We start from the raw sequence: 12,076 nt of genomic DNA, 5'->3' as shown, positions 1-12,076 counted from the left end.
TGTAGCAACAAGCACTGTGTTCCCTCTTCCAAGAGGTCCAGTCAAAGTCTTTCTGTGACAGGAAGGATGTCAACATTTCTTATCCTGCCTCTAAGGGAGGAGACCACCCCTCATACTGTCTTACGCCCAATTTCTGCCTCCAAAGAAGTAAGAAGTAAAAACTAAAAGGCAGGCTGGGTGCGGTGGCTCATGCCTGTAATCCCAGCACTTTGGGAGGCCGAAGTGGGTGGATCATGAGGTCAGGAGATTGAGACCATCCTGGCTAACATGGTGAAACCCTGTCTCTACTAAAAATACAAAAAAAAATATGGTGGCGGGCGCCTGTAGTCCCAGCTACTGGGGAGGCTGAGGCAGGAGAATGGTGTGGACCCGGAAGTGGAGCATGCAGTGAGCCAAGATCACGCCACTGCATTCCAGCCTGGACGATAAAGCGAGACTCCTTCTCAAAAAAAAAAAAAAAACAAACTAAAAGGCAGAAATGAAATCCACAGGCAGACAGCCCGGTGCTACACCCTGGGCCTAGTAGTTAAAAATCAACCCATGACTTAAATGATTGTGTTATCTATAGATTCCAGACACTATATGGAGAAGTATCATGAAAATCCCCATCCTGTTCTGTTCCATCCTGATTACTGGTGCGTGCAGCCCCCAGTCACGTACCCCCTGCTTGCTCAATCAATCACGATCCTCTCATGTGGACCCCTTTAAGAGTTGTAAGCCCTTAAAAGGGACAGGAATTGCTCGTTTGGGGAGCTCGGTTATTTGAGGCGTTAAGTCTGCTGATGCTCCCGGCTGAAAAAAGCCCTTTCCTTTCTCAACTTGGTGTCTGAGGGGTTTTGTTTGTTTGGTTGGCTCATCCTACTACACCTCTAGCTACCTAAAGCTGATATTCCACGTGAATGTAGCCAAGAGGTAAGGGGCTGGCTCCCTTCTTCAAATCAGTCACTGCTGGAAAGGTGGAGGCTCTACTTTGGGCATGGTGCTGTGGGGGTAACAATCACTGTTGTCTTGACTTCTAAGCTGTGGGTTCCATACCAGGAGCATGAAGATAAGAAGAACTGAGGTTACTGCCTCTCTCCAGCTCAGCTCCTACAGTAGACATATCACTGGGAAAGAAATACCATTGTTTCTTACTCCTTACTCCAGAGCCTGGGCTTGGAGATGTTTGCCTGTGGAAAGAGGTGGACCATAAAGCAGACTGCTTTTAATCTCTTCCCACAGAAACAAAGTTCATTTGCAAAGAAACATGCAAGCATGATCTGAAAAATAGTAGAGACTGTGAGAGGCAAATGAGAAGAGACTGGAGGAATCAATGGACACAAAAGCTAAACTGGACAGTTGATTTGCCCGAAAAAAAAAAAAACAGGAAAATAGACGGCTGAGAGGAGTCCATCTGGGTTCAGAAGAAATTTCAAGCACTGACTTAGGGAAATATTTCTTCAAAGGAAACCAAATTTGATGAGTCTGTAGAACAACATAATGCCCCAGGGCATTGTTGAAAACAGTGCAATTAGCACTAGATTAATGGACCTTAACAGATGTGTGTAGTCAGGCAAAAAGAGAGCCCTGCCAAACCACTATCACCCAGGGTAACTGGGAATACCCAAGGCTGCTTCCCCAGAGGTGCAACATCAGAGGCTTAAATTAACAGTGTGTGTGTGCACGGGGTGGGGGAGCAGGGCACTAAATAGACTCCACTAAAACAGTCCATAAACAAAATAAGCAAGAAGCAACAGCATGCACTGGAAGGAAGACACCAGTTCCAAGAATTTCTCAAAATACTCCATAAAATGTCTAGCTTTGAATAGAAAATTACAAGGCATGAAAAAACAGAAAAGATGACCCATATGCTGGGGAAAAAAGCAGATAACAGAAACCGTGATTACACTTACATGTTGGATTTAACAGACAAAGCATTCCAAATCGTCATTAACAAATATGTTTCAAGAACTAAAGGAAACCATAATCAAGGTAGAGGAAGGTATGACGACAATGTAAAAAAATAAAACAAACAAAAAGAATGTCAACAAAAAGGTAAAGGTTATTTTTTTTTTAAAGAACCAAATAAAAATTCTGGAGCTGAACAATACAACTGAAATGAAAATTCACTAGAGGAGGTCAACAGTAGATGTGAACTAATAGAAGAATTAGTGAACTTACAGACAAATCAATAGAGTTTATACAATCCAGATAGAAAAATATGAAGAAAAATGAACATCTTCAGAGAACTGTAGGACATTATTTTAGGCACACTGATGTACACATAACACGAGTACCAGAAGGGGAAGAAAGACAAAAGAAGCAGAAAAAAATTGCTAAAACAATAATGGCTGAAAACTTCCTAAATTTATTGAAAAGCAATAACATATACATTTAAGGAGCTCAATCAAGTCCAAGTAGGTTAAATGCAAAGAAATCCGGAAACATATGGATCACAGTAAAAATGTTGAAAAAGACAAAAAAAAAAAAAACAAAAAAACAAAAAAACAAAAAACAATCACTAGAATGGCTATAATTAAAAAGAAAAAAAACAAACAAAACGGAGTGGGGAATCACCTGCATTGATGAGGATGTAGAGACACTGAAATCCGTGCACATTGCTTGTGGAGATGTATAACGGTTTAACCGCTGTGGAAAACAGTTTAAGGATTCCTCAAAATATTAAACACAGAATTACCCTATGATCCAGCAATTCTACCCCTAGGTATGTATCCAAAAGAACTGGAAACAGGTGTTCAAATGACTGAGACAAAAATGTTCATTGCTGCAGTATTCACTATAGCCAAAAGGTTACTAGCTAATAATCTATCCATTGATGGACAGTCTAAATGTTCACCAAAGAATAAATGAATTTTTAAAAAGTGGTACATATACACAATGAATTTTCCTTTTTTTCAACAGTGTCTTGCTCTGCCACTCAGGCTGAAATACAGTGATGCAATCACAGCTCACTGCTATGCTTAGGTAATTTTATTTTTTATAGAGACGAGGTCTCACTGTTGCTCAGTTTGGTCCTGAACTCATGGGCTCAAGGGATCCTTCCACCTCAGCCTCCCAAAGTGCTGAGATTACAGGTGTGAGCCATTAAGCCTGGTCACACAATGAAATAATATGTAGTCATAAAAAGAAATAAAGTATTGATGCATGCTACAACATGAATGAATCTTCAAAACATTATGCTAAATGAAAGAAGATAGGCACAAAAGGCCACACTGTATCATTTCACTTGTATTAAATACTGGGCAGATCCATACATACAAAAAGCAGATTAGTAGTTGTTAGGGCCTGTTGGGAGGGGGAAATGGTAATTGGTTATGGAGTTTCCTCTGGGACTGCTAAAAGTGTTCTGGAACTAGACAGAGATGCTATGCTAGTTGCACAACACTGTCAATGTACTAAGCCACTACTGAACTGTACTTTTTATTTTAAAAAAATGATAAATTTTGTATGAATTTTACCTCATTTTTAGAAAGTACCTGCACATACATGTCCATATGCAAATATATACACATTTCTTTTGTGATTGAAAAGTAATCAAAGTTGTCTCTTTGTTTCCATGGGAGACTGATTCCAGGACTCCCATGGATACCAAAATTCACAGAGGTCAAGTTCCTTATATAAAATGGCATAATAGCTGCATTTGATGTACACATATCCTCTGGTATCTTTAAATCATCTCTAGATTACTTAACACCCAATACAATGTAAATGCTATGTAAATAGTTGTTATACTGTGCTGTTTTATTTAAATTTTTAAAATTATTTTATTGTTAATTTTTTTCGCCAAATATTTTTGATCTACAGTTAGTTGAATCCTCAGATGTGGAATCGGTGGATACAGAGGGTCAACTCTACAAAACATCTTCTGTACTACTGAGTCTAAATTAGCCACTATTAAAGTACTAATTGTTATTTTTAATCAGCCAAAGGAAAAACTATTAAGTTTCTTTAACAAATGTCTTCAACTGTGCAGTATATCAAGTGTGTTAGCTATCAGGCTTCTAGACTAATAAAATATATAAATTCCCCAGGAAAGTAGGGTTAAAAAAAAATCATGCTGTCTAAAGAGTATTATCAAAATTTTATACAGTTATAAAATGAGATTGATGTTTATGAGCTACGTCTTTCATTGTTATCTGCAATCAGCTCATTCATCTTCTAGGAGGTAGCTTAATCAATTGTGATTTAATTATACACATAGCATTTTTGTTTATTAATTCTACAATTAACAAATGGTAAATTACTTAACAATTTTGAAACACCACCATATTTATGCTAAAAGTCCTCTGAACTGCTTCAGGATGTTATAACAAAATACTGCCTGAGGTCAAAACAACTTTATATATATGATGAAAAAGAGTTAATATAACATGTAATTTAACATATAGTTCAACAGTTTTGCTAAGACTGTACCAGGGAGTATAATTAGATTCTAATAAGTGTTTAAGGTGATAAAATAGTAATACACACATACATTTCTTAAATCCATTCAAATTAAGTATACACTGACTTTAGGGAAATACAATAAACATTTATTATATGCTTAGATATATCATGCACTCTAATGAACCCTGGGGTACAAAGACAAAACACATTCCCTACTCTTGGCAAAAACTATAACACAGTAGAGGATACAGACACTGAGATATTTTGAATATGATAATATGAGACAGAACTGTACAGAGTGATAATGAAGCACTTCAGGACAGCAAGAATGTCCTGAAGATATTCCCTGAGCTGTATTCTATAGGAAGCAAACAAGATTATAGGAAGACCACAAATAATAGCATAGATTTTAATAGCAAGAGTTATATACTGAGATTAATGTGAATCAGTGCTTTGCCATGAATTCTGTGATCTTATAGATACTGGGCCTCTCCTTTATTAAATTATTATAGCACCTCATTGCTCTATGGTTCCTGAGTGGATAATAGGAAATTTTATACATATACACACTCTTACCACAACGTCAGTACTGAATAGAAACAGTAAGTAAAACTTTACTGGTGACAGTTGACGGTAAAGATGGGCATGAGAGATAAGGCTGGTAATGATCAAAACAACGTATACAAAAAGTACTTAGAGGCTATCATGAGATCTTCTGCTTCTGGGGATAATGGAAAACTCGAATAAAAATAAGTATGTTTAAAGGTATCTAGAGCTGGTCAAGCCATCAGGACAAAAGGTCACAAGATTCCAGAGAAGGGAGAACAACCTAAAGATGGGCTGACATTTCAAGTCATCACAGAAGTAAAAAACGAAAACAAGGCCAGGCATGGTGGCTCATGCCGCACTCTGGGAGGCGAGGCAGGCGGATCACGAGGTCAGGAGATCGAGACCATCCTGGCTAACACTGTGAAACCCCATCTCTGCTAAAAACAAAAAAACAAAAACAAAAACAAAAAATTAGCTGGGCGTGGTGGCGGGCGCCTGTAGTCCCAGCTACTTGGGAGGCTGAGGCAGAAGAATGGTGTGAACCCGGGAGGCAGAGCTTGCAGTGAGCCGAGATCGTGCCACTGCACTACAGCCTGGGCAACAGAGCGAGACTCCATCTCAAAAAAAAAAAAAAAAAAAGCAAACAAAAATAAAAATAAATAAATTGGGCTGATAGACTACCACTTTTCTCCCCAAGAATATTTGTGGATTGTAACCATAATGCAAGAGCGAGAATCCATACTTTACCCAGACAGAGCCACTGCCATAGGATGAAACTATCAACAAAGATTCTGTTGGCCTCATGGCGCTGGAGATAAAATACGATACCCAAGGGGTTAAGATCCTGGTGAGGTGCTCTTTAAGACTTCTGCCAAATGCTGACTTTGCATGAAGCAGTAATTCAAGCAGCAAAGTTTTCAGACATCTTACACTGCAAACGAGACAAGGATTAGAGTTCAGATTTGCCAGAGAATGTCTCAAGAATTTAAGACTCTAAATTGAAACACCTGTAAAGTAAAGTTAGACTGTATGAAGACAAATCAAATGTACAAATAGCCTTAAAACAGTCTTGATTCACTTTAGTCCCTGACTGGATAAAAGCTATCAGCTCCCACACTAACATGTCTAAGAAAAGAAATAATAAATCCTGTCTAAAAGAAGATTATCATCTGGAGCCTTCACAATTTTTACAATGACAATTATTCAATAAAAAATTATCAGGCTGCCAAAAAACAGATGCTTATGAATAAAAGCTAGGAGGAAAAAAAAAAAAAAAAAAAAAAACAGGCAACGGAATTTTACCAATAATTTAATTTAAAAATAATCAAATGGAAATTCTAGAACTGGAAAATAACTGAAATTACTTAATATAAGTTGAATAGACTAAACAGCAAAAGGTAAGACTAGAAAACTTTTTAAAAGATCAATGAAGATATTTTCACTAAACCAGAGAAAAAAATATAGGTATTACAAAGAGCCTAAGGCAAACGTGAGACACAGTGCAAGAGTCTAACACCTACTTAGTGGAGTCACAGAAGCAAAAGGGAGAAGCAATATTTGAAGAGGTAAGTAAGAATTTTCCAAAACTGGCCAACGAAAAATTGTAATGCTTGGGGCTTAAATATAAGTAGAATTAAAATGCATGCCAACAGTAATGTAAAAACCAGGAGGGATAAATGGAGTAAAAAGTGTTCTTCATAGGGAAAAAGGTATTCTAAGTAAGGTTTTAGCATTCTTGGGGAAGTGGGGTAAAAATAATGCTTGGTAGTAGCTCAAGTTACTCCATTAAGTACATCGTAATCTCTACAGTAACCACTACAAGAAAAGATAGCATAACTAAAAATAAAATAGATTTTAAAAAGGAGAGAAAAAAGATTATAAATAAGTTTATAATTATATTATTTATAATTACATTTTTATACGTAAGCCAAAATATTCCAACTGTTAGACTAGATTAAAAATTAGAATTTATTAATGTAATTTATTCCATTAACAGAAAAAGAAGGGAAAAAGATCACTTTGATAGTTGCAGAAAAAGCATTTGATAAAATTCAATATCCATTCAGGATGAAAACGCTACACACTAGGAATAAATCCTTAATTTTAAAAGTGTCTTAAAACACACACACACACCCTACAGTAAGGTTTTCCTGAGAAATGGGAATGAGACAAGAAGACTACTATTACCACTTCCATTCAACATGTACTAGAGGTCCTATCCAGTACCTTAAGGTAAAAATAAATAAACGAAAGCATAAGAATTAGAAAGGCATAAAGAAAATGGTCACGATTCACAGATAACATGCTTGAGTCAGACAAACAAACAGGATTAACAATGAAGTTTGTCAAGGATGCTGTATACAAAGTTAGCATATAAAAATCCATTATATTTTTATGTTAGCAACAATCGGAAAACAAAAATTTTAAAAGATACCAAAGTATAATTTAAAAGTCTATTTCCTAGAAGTAAATCTAATGAAGGATGCAATCTTTACACTGAAAACTACAAAAGATATTAAGAGAAAGTACAGATAAGGTAAAGTAATGAAGGGATATATAGTATTCATGAATTAGAAAATTATTGTAAAGACATCAATTTTAATATATTCAGACTGACTTCAACCATTGTAGAAAACAGTGTTGCGATTCCTCAAAGACCTGAAAACATAACTACTATTTGACCCAGTAATCCCATTATTGGGATATAGCCAAAAGAATATAAATCATTCTGTCATAAAGACACATGCACACACATGTTCACTGCAGCACTATTCACAATAAAGGCACAGAATCAACCTAAATGCCATCAGTGGTAGACTGGATTAAAAAAAGGTGGTACACCACAGAATACCACACAGCCATATAAAAGAACAAGATCATATCCTTTGCAGGAACATGGATGGAGCTGGAGGTCATTATCCTTAGCAAACTAACACATGAACAGAAAACAAAATACCACAGGTTCTCACTTATAAGTGGCAGCTAAAAGATGGAAACACATGGACACATAGCAAGAAACAACACACTGGGGCCTATTAGAGGGTAAAGGGTGGGAGGAGGGAGAGGATTAGGAAAAATAACTAATGGGTACTAGACTAACTAATACCTGGGTAACGAAATAATCTGTACAACAAACCCTCATGACAGGAGTTTACTCATATAACACACCTGCACATGTACCCCTGAACTTGTTTAAAAAAAGTATATATTTTCAGACTAACATATAAATTCAGTGTAATAACAATAAAAATCCCAATGCTGCTTTTTGTGGAAACTGACAAGCTGATTCTAAAACTTACATGAAAATGCAAATGGGTCAAGAATACCAAAGCAATTATGAACAACAAAGTTGAAAGACTTAGAAGTAGAAAACATAAACCTAAAATACAGCAACTGTAATTAAGACAGAGTGGTACTGGTGGAAAAACAGAGAAGTTGACTAAAGAAAAAAAAGAGTCCAGAAACACACACACACACACACACACACATACGCAAACAGTTCATTTATGACCAAGGTAACAATGAAGAACAGTATGGAAATGGGGTGGTCAAAAACATATTCAAAAGGGCCATAAAGAATACATCATATTCATTATAACTTCATAGAAGTACACACAGAAAAATGATACAAGATGGGTATTACTTATTGGCTTCCTATGAGCCCAATTATGCAAAGGGCTCTACTATTTCAGCAGGTGCTTCCTAAGAGGGACAACCATTTCTAGTAGCTAACTTCTCTCTGCAAGTATACTTGCTACTCATTCCAGCAAGCCACTAACAAACTTCTTCACCAAGACCTTTCAACTCATAATTTTTCTCCCCAGATATTATAAAGAGAACTATTTTGAAATTTGTTTTATAATAATCTGCTTCACAGTCAACTTTGCAAAAACTTATCTGTCCTATAAGGAAGGGGCTATCTAAAATGTATAAATAACATTTTCCTGAAAAGAGGCAATTTAAAAACAATGAGAACAGATTTTTTTTCTCAAGGTTTTCAATATGCCAGACTTAAGTATTTATCTAATTGATTCTCAAATTAACTCTAAGAGGAAGATAATAACTGCCTCTGCCAATATTACAGACCAGTAAACGAGGTTGCAAAAATGCAAAGTAACCTACTCAAAGTCCTAGCACTAAAATTTGGCAGCACTTGACTGGATTTGAGTCCAAGCTTACACTAAATTCCTTAAGACATGTCCTTTCCAGAATGTAAGTAACAGACAATGCTTGGTTTTAAAAATCCAGAACAAAAGGGAGTCATACCGTCTTGTCAATTCATATGTGACAATAGTATATAGTTTTTCTATTAATTTTCTGATTTCTAGATACCTGAGTCATATATTGCACCCAAGATGGAACTTTGAGAAAAATGTATATGGTTCAAGGCAGTGAAATGAACACATTTATCAATCTCTTGTATTTCCCAACACCATACTCAATGAGATGACAACAAATTTTTACAAAAAATAAATAAATAAATAAACCAATAACAACGTTAGAAAATAAGAAAGGGTGTGACACTGGTAGATCAGACATTTTTAAAAATTCAAGTCAGAGGAATGGCAATAAATTAGCAGAGATATAAAGGGAGATAAATCACAATCCAGGGTACTGTAAGTATCCATGTTTCTTTCAAGGAGGCCCAAAGAAAAATTAACCTTTCATCACGTACACAAAGAACAGGAAAAGGTCAAGAGGCAAGCCTCAGATAAATTATTTTAGAAACAGTATTTAGGCTAGATGAGACAGCTGGGGCTCTACCCTTCCCCAAGGGTGGCAGTTGTAGCTTTTACCATCACCGCAAAGCCAACAATTGCCCTCTAAAGGAAGAGGGCCACCTGTTTGGGTATGTTTCTTGTGAGAGTGCCAATTCCTGAGAGACAAACAGGATACAGCGTGGACTAACTCTCAATACTGTAGCAGACATTAGGAATGAGATGTGAAGAAAAAGAAGGAGAAAAGATAACTTCTAACAGAAATTAAATAGTATTAGAGCACTCTCCCACACAAAATAAAGCCCTTCTTAGTCTGACATGTGTGACAGTTCCCAACTTAGGCATGCAACTTCAGGGGAGTCATCATGTTGAGACACCTTGCCCACTTATACCAAATATGCCCATAACCTTTCCATTCAAGAAAGAGGATGCTGGGGAAACAGATCTACACAACTGCACTGAAGACCATGACAGCCAGATACCGTCTTTAAGCAACACAGTCCCTCATCCTAACATATGAACGGAAAGCCAAGGATAACAGACATTTGGGGAAAACTAATAGATAAAAGAGAAGGTACAAAATGGGAAGAAAAAAATTAACAAAGAACTCTCACAGAAATGGAGACAATTCAGGGGACTGAATGGTATACTTTTAAAAAATTTCTCATAAAGTACAATTGAATAAAACAAGAACAAGCTGCTTTGAAAAAGTGGTCAGAAACAAAGACTTCTTGATTAAAAATAAATGACAAAATAAGTTTAACGTGCAAGATAAATAATAATATGGTCATAAATGATGCATGAGTAGAAAATAAAAGATAAAGGCGACTTCTGAGGAGACAGATTAAAAACACAAATGTAGGAAATATGAGAAATCAGGGAACTGCGGGTCAGAATGGGGAGGTCCAGTATTGATCTGACAGGTGCTTTTAAAGAACGTACGACTAGGAGCAACAGAGATATGTAAAGAGAAAAACACAAGATTATTTCCATAATCTGAAGGGAGACACAAGTTCATAGACAGGCCTCATCAACTGCCAAGAATGATTACTGAAGAAAGATCTATACCTAGACACATCTGGATAAAACTCCAAAATTCCATTAAAAAAAGAAAATCCTAAAACTTCTATGTTATCTACAAAGGAACAAGTCAGACTAAAATCTGAATACTATATTAAGGCACAGGGTAAATGCTGTTAAGAAAAAAAAGCTGAACTTAGAATTCCATACTCAGGTTGGGTGCCATGGCTGCTGCCTGTAATCCCTGCACTTTGGGAAGTCGAGACAGGTGGATCACTTGAGGTCAGGTGTTAGAGATCAGCCTGGTCGACATGGCGAAACCCTGTCTCTACTAAAAACACAAACATTAGCCAGGTGTGGTGGCAGGTGCTGTAATCCCAGCTACTTGGTAGGCTGAGATAGAAGAGCTGTTTGAACCCAGGAAGCGGAGGTTGCAGTGAGCCAAGATTGTGCCACTGCACCCCAGCCTGGGTCACAGAGTGAGACTCCATCTCCAAAAAAAAAAAAAAATCCATACTCAAATTTATTCAAGAATGAGGACCAAATAAAGGGCATTTTCAGATAACATGTACTTGAAAAGTCTGACATCCTATATTTAAAATGTATTCTGAACCCAATTAAACTCTAAATTTTTTTGTATGGCACACCCTTATGAGTAAAAAAAAATCTGAATATACTCTCAGTATAGTTTTATAAAATATATACATCACTATATTAATATATGTATTGTAAAACATACCAAAATAAAAATTAAAAATTATAGCTAAAAATTAACACATAATTTAATTTCTAATAAATCCTGATACTCCTCTAAATTATTTTGTGTGCCTCCTTTTACATTAACGTCTAATTTTAAATACCACAGATCTAATCAAATGAAGAAGAAAACACGGAAGTGAAGACACAACAGAGCTGAATAACTTCAGAGGAAGAGTAGGAAACAACAATCAGATGAGAATCCACAAGAATTTTCCACTTGGAAAATTTTCAATTGATGAAATTTTCATGTACAGAGGATTACATTTCATACTGTAGAGATATTCCACTTTGTTCCATAGTAAGTATTCATATAATCATCTATTTCTAGATTTAAAAATCATTAGAATTGATTTAAAAAGTAAAAAAAGTTATAGTCAGAACAAAATGCAAATACCTTGATGATGCAAAATTAACAACTAATTAAAACTGTGAGACTGAAGGAGTAAGGAAAGGAATAAGACTATGATTCAGAAACATGGGTAATACTATCTAGAGCTAATAAAGAACATATAGAACACTACAGAAACCACTTATATAAGTAAAAGCAAGCACAATAAAACTGAGAAGTGAAGGTGAGAATGGATGATATCCTATTCTCTCTACTCTCTTATGTAATGCAAAAATTGATACAGTTACAACTTTTT

General features: G+C 36.0%; 1 protein-coding gene across 8 annotated transcripts in view; it reads right to left on the bottom strand.

The window, feature by feature from the left end:
• Nucleotides 1–12,076, bottom strand: part of SPOPL (speckle type BTB/POZ protein like) — a 66,472-nt gene that overhangs the window by 30,537 nt on the left and 23,859 nt on the right. For 2 of the 8 annotated variants that reach the window (XM_026453880.2, XM_026453877.2), the window contains exons 2-3: nucleotides 5,683–5,866; nucleotides 2,557–2,628 (exon numbers count right to left, since the gene is read on the bottom strand). The exons of 4 other annotated variants lie outside the window; for them this stretch is intronic. The gene's annotated coding sequence lies outside the window, so the exon portion shown is untranslated. The remainder of the gene's footprint in view (nucleotides 1–2,556; nucleotides 2,629–5,682; nucleotides 5,867–12,076) is intronic. 2 more of the 8 variants (XM_026453876.2, XM_026453879.2) reach the window with 2 other exon arrangements.

The sequence above is a fragment of the Piliocolobus tephrosceles genome, chromosome 11 (genome assembly GCF_002776525.5).
Source record: "Piliocolobus tephrosceles isolate RC106 chromosome 11, ASM277652v3, whole genome shotgun sequence".
Lineage (NCBI taxonomy): Eukaryota > Metazoa > Chordata > Mammalia > Primates > Cercopithecidae > Piliocolobus > Piliocolobus tephrosceles.
The sequence above is the reverse complement of the archived record's forward strand: the minus strand, read 5'-3'. Positions and strand labels throughout refer to the sequence as shown.